Below are 7,466 nucleotides of genomic sequence, written 5' to 3' on the forward strand. Positions count from 1 at the left end.
TGGGTCCCATGCGCTCGCTCCGAGGACCAGGGCCTGAACCGAAATATTTATTCCGAATATAAGTGTATCTTTCCACTTCACAAAGCGTGTTTCCATCCCATGCGTAGTTTTTTTTAACACGTTTTAATTCTTTAATTCACCCAACAACTACTTATTGAGCACCTGATAGGTGTGAGGCACAGTTCCCGGCACTGAGCAAACAGAAATTGAAAAACAGAAAACAGCTCCTCCACCCGCCAAACTCCCTGCGGTCACGGGGCAAACACGTGCTTCTCACGTGATTCCGAAGTTACTTTTGAGATTTGCAGCAGGGACCTAGTCCTTTATGGGTATTAAAGATGTGAGATAAATGCGGTGGTGTTAAGATAAGGGAATTGTAACCCATAGCTATTTAACGAATATGCCGAAGGTGTCAGGGCTCCAGGCATACCTGTGCAGAAAGGCAAACACCTTCCCTCCAAGCCCGGGTACAGATGCTTCCTTTTTCCTTTGTCCATCAACACGTGGCTGAGCCTGTCCTCTGTCTGGCGCTGTGCTAGGTGCTGCAGCGGCAACGAACTCAGCTGGGTCCCTGCTTGCAAGGAGGCCAGAGCCCAGCAGGGGAGAAGTAGGAAAACAACCAGCAGGAAGTAGGTGTCCTCAATTAAAGGTGAGGGATGGGAGGACAGGAAGAGGGATTCGTTCTGGGGGCCATTGTAGAGAGAAACGTGGCTGTGGTTTTCATCCCAACACCTAGATAGCCTCACATGAGGGAGCAGTCCTGTGGTTTTCAAACTGTATTATTGAGACCTCTAGGCATAGCAGAAGGTTCAGAGGTTCCACAAACTTTTATTATCAGATTTTATTTTTATAAAGCTTTTCTTCTATGAAGTATTTCTTAGAATACATAGACACCTATTTTAGAGAGTCAGATAATTGTATAAGATTTGTTCAAAGCAGAGCCCTCTCTCCATTTTCAGGTATTTAAACTTCCTTTTTGGCTGGGTCCTTCCTCACAGGGTCAGTTCAAGGGGATATGCCCATCCAAAGACCACTTACCCCCCTATATGCCATATTCCGAACACCTGGGGCCCTGGAATTGCCTGCCCAACTCGCTTTGTGGGCTTGTACCAGCTTCTTCCTTGGATCTCCTCTCCCCAGCCAGGCCTTGCTGATGGTGTGGGCATCCCTAGGCCTGAAGGGTAGTCAAAGACAGCTCTTTACAGCAAGAGGTGTGAGAACAAGTTAGGGTGTCCACAGGATCCTGTCTAAGGCTCTCTCAATGCAGAACAGAGGCAAAATCAGAAGGGAAGGAGGGTCAGGCAAGAGCCAGGGGCTGGGGCTTCTATTTTCTAGTATAGAACTCTAAGGATTCCAAAAATTCTAATTTAGAACCTGGCCTTGCAAGTCCTTATGAAGGTACAAGAGGCCTAGTGCACGAATTCGTGAACAGGTGGGGTCCCTCGGCGTGGCCTTCGGGGATTGGGCCGAAACCGGCAGTCCAACGCCGCCTGCCGCTCCTGCTCATCCCGGCCCCACTGCACCTGCCAGGGGCTCGCACCCAGTAAGTCCTGATTGGGAGAGGCTCACACTGCAGCCTCGGCACTCACCAGCCATGAGCCCTGCATCTGGCGCCCCTCCCGAGGGGAATGGGGGGTGGCCGGATGCGATCAACCCTCTGGGAAGGTGGTGGGATGCTCTTGCTGGCCCAGGATCCTGATCTGTCCTGCTGACATTTGCGCTGGTTGTCATGAGCCACCTGGTGGCGCTTTTATGTAGTTTCTTCCTTGTGGAGCATCTAGGGAGGGGAAGAGAAGTGGACGCAGTGCGTGAGGCTGGCAGCGCTGTTGGGATCGTGCTGGCAGCGCCAGTCCATCGGTGCCTGGCCCGTTCTCTGGAGATTGGACCTGCAGGACTACTGAGGGAGTGAGTGGCTGCTGCCGGGCTGATGGGCCACTGGGATGGGTTGGTCGGCTGAGTGGCACTCCTGCTGTGGGAGTGCACTGACCACCAGGGGACAGCTACTGCAGTGAGCGTCTGTCCTCTGGTGGTCAGTGCATGTCATAGCAACTGGTTGACCAGTCATTGGGTTGCTTGGGCTTTTATATATATAGATAGATTTGTTAGCTTAATTTATAACATTAAAATATTTAGGCCCTGACTGGTTTGGCTCAGTGGATAGAGCGTCGGCCTGCAGACTGCAGGGTCCCAGGTTGGATTCCAGTCAAGGGCATGTACCGTTGCAGGCACATCCCCAGTGGGGAGTGTGCAGGAGGCAGCTGATCAATGTTTCTCTCTCATTGATGTGTCTAGCTCTCTATTCCTCTCCCTTCCTCTCTGTAAAAAAATCAATAAAATATATTTTAAAAATATATTTAGTATGTGAGTCTCCATTGTAGTTTTGCCCTAGCCCCCACAAGCAATAGGGGCAGATTTGAGGATTTCCCCCTCTTTCTCCCTCCCCACTCTTATAGCTCATTCCCATCTCCCTTCTGCCAAATTTAACTTGATAATTTTTGCTAGTTCAATTTTTAGTTCTTAACAACACAGTGACTATATATTCCATTCAGAATTGAGCCATGTAGAAAACTTTGGTTACTCTTCCTTTCCTGCACAATTTTTTATTTTTCCTGGAATGAATAATTATCTTTTTTTAAATTTGTTTAGTGATCTATGTATTTATCAAAATCTGCCTTAAAATCTTCTCCAAACTGTCTAAATCTTTTCTCAGAATATCTAGATACAACAGATATTCTATCAACTTCACCTTCTTGAAGACATCTCTGCTGGAGCCTCTGACTTGCTCCACTCTGAGGGTTTATCCTCTATCCTTGCTGAACATCTGGCAACCTGGCATCTCCTCTCTCATCCTCCGGGGTATTTTCTTTGCCTCTCTCCTTTGTTGGATCTTTGTTTTGCCATATTCAATGTCTTTCTCTTTCTTGATTTATTCCCTTTTTTGGAAAGAGACTATCTTCCAGAAGCTTCCTGAGACAGAGGGTGATGCATTGTTTGGAAACTTTGCATGTTTGACATGGCCATTGTTCTACTCAGACACTGGATTGATTGTTTAGCTAGGAATTGACTTTCTTGAGAATTGTGAAGGCATTGGGGCATTACCTTCTAGTTTTCATCATTGCTTTTGAGATGAAAGCCTTTAATTCCTTATTCTTTGTGACTTTCTCCCCCTCTCTGAACATCTTCATGTCTCCAGTGTTCTGAAATGGCAATGATATGTTTTGGTGAGAGGCTGTTTGTTGTGCTGGACACTCAGTGCCCCTCACTTCTGGGAAATAATATTGAACCATCCCATTGGTGACATCTTCCCTTCCATTTTCTCTGTTGTTTCTTTTTCTTTTCTTTTTTCAAATATATTTTTATTCATTTTTATTTCTATTGATTTCAGAGAGAGGAAGGAAAAGGGAATGAAAGATAAAAACATCAATGATGATGTTTCTGGGGATCGAGCCTGAAACACAGGCATGTGCCCTTGACCAGAATTGAACCCGGGACCTTTCAGTCCGCAGACCGATGCTCTATCCACTGAGCCAAACTGGCTACGGCTATTGTTTCTTTTTTGAAACTCCTATAATTCAGAGGATGGTTCTGCTGGACTGGTTCTTCTAGTTTTTTTATTGTTCTCTCCTACTTTCCATCTTTTTACTTTGTTTTCTTGGATATTTTCTCAATTTTATCTTTCCATCTCAGTTTTATCTACTGAGAAATATTCTGAGTCTCACTATTTTAAAGATGTTCATTACTCTCACCTGTTTTTATTCTCTGAATATTCATATATAGCATCTCATTTGTTTCAGAGTTGCATTAGCTTAGCTTATCTCTGAAGCTATTATAATTTTATTTAAGTTTTCTTCTTTCTTCATAATCTCTGTTTTCTCTAAACTTCTTTTTCTGTTGTTTTGGTCTCTTTCATGTTAGATTGTTTTCTTGAAGGTTTTATAATCCTTGGTTGTCTGTTCACATGTAAGGATGAGTTACCAGAAAGCCTATTGGAAGCGTTTGTGCTCTGCGGGTTCCGGTACATGATGGGCCTCGTTGGCTACAGCTTCACTGCAGGGAACCTCTGTTGTCAGCATCTTTAGGACTTCCTTCTTCGGGTGGTAAGCCATCTGGCACAATCAATTCTGTTTTACCATATGGTTACCCCACTGCTGCCTTAGGATCCATCTTTCTCTAGTCCAAGTCAATAACCACTCATCCACATGCTATCCAGCTTCTTAAAATATTTGGCTCTTTTCTCCTCTTCTGTTTCCCTGTCCTTAAAAAATCCCTTTGCTCTAGTTTTAGTGTATTATTAGTGGAGCAAAATTAGATACATGTGTTCAATCTACCATTTTTACCCAGAAATTTTAAATATAGTTTAACTTTTTTTTTAAGGTTTTAAATAACCCAATTATGTTTCTGGATAGAGTTTTAGTCTTACAGAAGTCAGTGGGCCTTGCAGATAAAGAAACTGTCCAGCCCAGCCGGCGTGGCTCAGTGGTTGAGCACCTACCTATGAACCAAGAGGTCACGGTTTGATTCCCGTTCAGGGCACATGCCCGGGTTGTGGGTTCCATCCCCAGTGTGGGGCGTGCAGGAGGCAGCCCATCAATGATTCTTTCTCATCATTGATGTTTCTCTCTCTCTTTACCTCTCTCTTCCTCTCTGAAGTCAATAAAAATATGTTTAATAATAATAAAAAAAAGAGTAAGAAAGAAACTGTCCACATCACTGGTTAAACTGTAAGGCTGAGACTTAGGGATAAGAGAAAAAAAGAAACAATTCACAAGCAAAACCAGTCTGTGAAGTGTCCAAGTCCCTCATGACTGAAAGGCAGATCACCCCAGAGGATGCAACCGGGCATATGTGCTGACCAGGAATTGAACTATGACCTCCTGGTGCATGGATCCATACGCAACCACTGAGCAACACCAGCCGGGCAACATTGAATAATTTTATAACACAGAGATATCATGAAGTTGAACTTATATAAATGAATTCTAATAAGATATTGCTTTTACCTCTTTTAGATAAAAAAAAGGTTCTACAAAAGGCTTTTCTTAGAAAGGGGGTTGGCTATGTTTCTTATTTTTTTGGCTGCATTTTTTATTTATTTTTATTTTCTTTTGGCTGCGTTTTTTTTTTTTACTGTTTTTTTTTTTTTTAAATATGTTTTATTGATTTTTTACAGAGAGGAAGGGAGAGGGATAGAGAGTTAGAAACATCGATCAGCTGCTCTTGCATACCCCCTACTGGGGATGTGCCCGCAACCAAGGTACATGCCCTTAACCAGAATCCAACCTGGGACCCTGCAGTCTGCAGGCCGACGCTCTATCCACTGAGCCGAACCAGTTAGGGCTTGGCTGTGTTTTTAAAAAAACATTTACAAACATCTCTCCTGGGCTAGTGATCACCTAACTAGGGCCCTTGAACTGTGGTGACGGTATTATTAGCCACAGAGCTGCATGGGAAAGGAGCTTGGAAGAGGGAGCATCCCAGCCCCAAGGAAAAAGAAATGAAAGTAGAGAAGATTTTCAACCGCTGGTGTGGCTCAGGAACCAAGAGGTCACCGGTTCAATTCCTGGTCAGGGCACATGCCCGGGTCATAGGCTCGATCCCCAGTGGGGCCCATGCAGGAGGCAGCCAATCGATGACTTCCTCTCCATCAATGTTTCTATCTCTCTATCCCTCTCCCTTCCTCTCACTCTATAAATCAATAAAAATATATTTTAAAAAAAGAAAGAAAGTAGAGAAGACTTTCCACCAAAAAGAGGAAAAGAGGAAGGGCTATTTCCTTATATCCTCCAGTACCCTCCTAATTAACTTCCTGCCCCTTGCACTATCTTATCTGCCCACAATCCCATCACAGTCTTAGGCATTATAAAACATTACATTTTTATTTTATTTTTTAAACATTATTACATTTAAAAAATCAGTTTTATTAAGGTATAATTTACATATAATAAAATTCACCAATTTTAAGTGTATAGTGCATTTTCACAAATGTGTACAGTCATGTAACCACCACCATAATCATGACATAAACATTTCCTTCACTCAGAAACTTCCTTTTGTTCTGTGGTCAGTGTCTTTCTCCTCTTCTGGCTCCTGGCATTTACTGGTCTGCTTCCTGTCATAATTTTGCCTTTCCAGGATTTCAGATAAGTGGAATCATACTTTGTAGTAGTTTGTGTCTGGCTTCTTTTACTTAGCATAGTGTTGTGTCCAGCACAACAAACAGCCTCTCACCAAGAAGTGCTTTTGAGATTGTCCATGATGTTGCGTGTGTGGAAGAAAAGGGGCCACATGCTAACCTGACTAACTCAGGGAAGGCCTGTGTGGCAGCCTTGCAAACTCATAGACCTAAAGTAACCACAAAGGTCCTAGCTGGTTTGGCTCAGTGGATAGAAGGGTCCCAGGTTTGATTCCGGCCAAGGGCACATGCCTGGGTTGCAGGCTCGATCCCCAGCAGGAGGCGTCCAGGTAGCAGCCGACCAATGATTTTCTCTCATCATTGATGTTTCTCTCTCTCCCTCTCCATTCCTCTCTGAAATCAATAAAGAAATATATATTTTTAATTAAAAAAAGAATTATAACCTTTAAAATTTTTAAAAATAAAAATACAGTAACCACAAAGGATGGTCTGAAATTAAAACCTTTTAATTCAAAAGCAGTTTATAGTGGGTAGTCATATCTTAGGCCAGTATCTTCCATGATAAAGATCAATTTTCGATCTTCACTGAGCCTATTGTCTTTTTGCATCTAAGATAACATATCTATAGAATGTCAGCGTAATTTGTAACTTCCCTTTTTTCAGACCCCTCAGGGCACAACCAATGCACCAGGGCAGAGCCCACAAATTCCCTCATTGTTATTGTTATCTTGTTAATTGTTCACTGTTAACTATCCTGTACCCACCTATGTAAAAGAAGTATATGTCTATCATTTTACTTTTTATCTAATCCCAGAGGTCCCCCCCTTTTTGCTTTCTCCCACCTCCCTAATTTATCACCAATGGATTTCATGTTACCCACTTATGTCTCCTCCTTTGATTGTAATGTATAAAACAAGGTGAAAAATTGCCATTTTTTGAAGCATTAATTATCCCAATAAGTTGAGAGTCTGCCTCAAAACAAGAAAAGTTCTATTGGGAACTTTCAGAGACCCTATTTTCCACTTCTTCGTACGGTTTGAAGTGCTGCTCAGAAAATGCATGTGCCATTGATCGGAACAAGTGCTAATCTGAAGGAGCAAGGTCTGGTGAATATGGCGGTGGGTAATACTTCCCAGGCAAGATCTTTTAACGTGTCCTTAACTGGTTTTGAAGTGTGTGATGGTGCGTCATCATGAAGCAAAATTACTTTGCCGTGTCTTCTGGCCCATTAAGATCAAATCGTGGTTCAAATTGATTATTTGTTGTCGGTAGCGATCAGTATTAATGGTTTTACCTGGTTTTAGAAGCTCATAATACACCACACCTTCCTGAT

General features: G+C 43.0%; 1 long non-coding RNA gene across 1 annotated transcript in view; it reads right to left on the reverse strand.

The window, feature by feature from the left end:
- Window positions 1-4,631: 4,631 nt before the first annotated feature.
- The window catches only part of LOC106728002, a 4,837-nt gene continuing 2,002 nt past the window's right edge, over window positions 4,632-7,466 (reverse strand). The window contains exons 2-3 of the long non-coding RNA XR_001364229.1: window positions 6,286-6,288; window positions 4,632-4,642 (exon numbers count right to left, since the gene is read on the reverse strand). This is a non-coding gene — a long non-coding RNA (uncharacterized LOC106728002). The remainder of the gene's footprint in view (window positions 4,643-6,285; window positions 6,289-7,466) is intronic.

Source organism: Myotis brandtii, unplaced genomic scaffold (genome assembly GCF_000412655.1).
Source record: "Myotis brandtii unplaced genomic scaffold, ASM41265v1 scaffold517, whole genome shotgun sequence".
Classification (NCBI taxonomy): domain Eukaryota; kingdom Metazoa; phylum Chordata; class Mammalia; order Chiroptera; family Vespertilionidae; genus Myotis; species Myotis brandtii.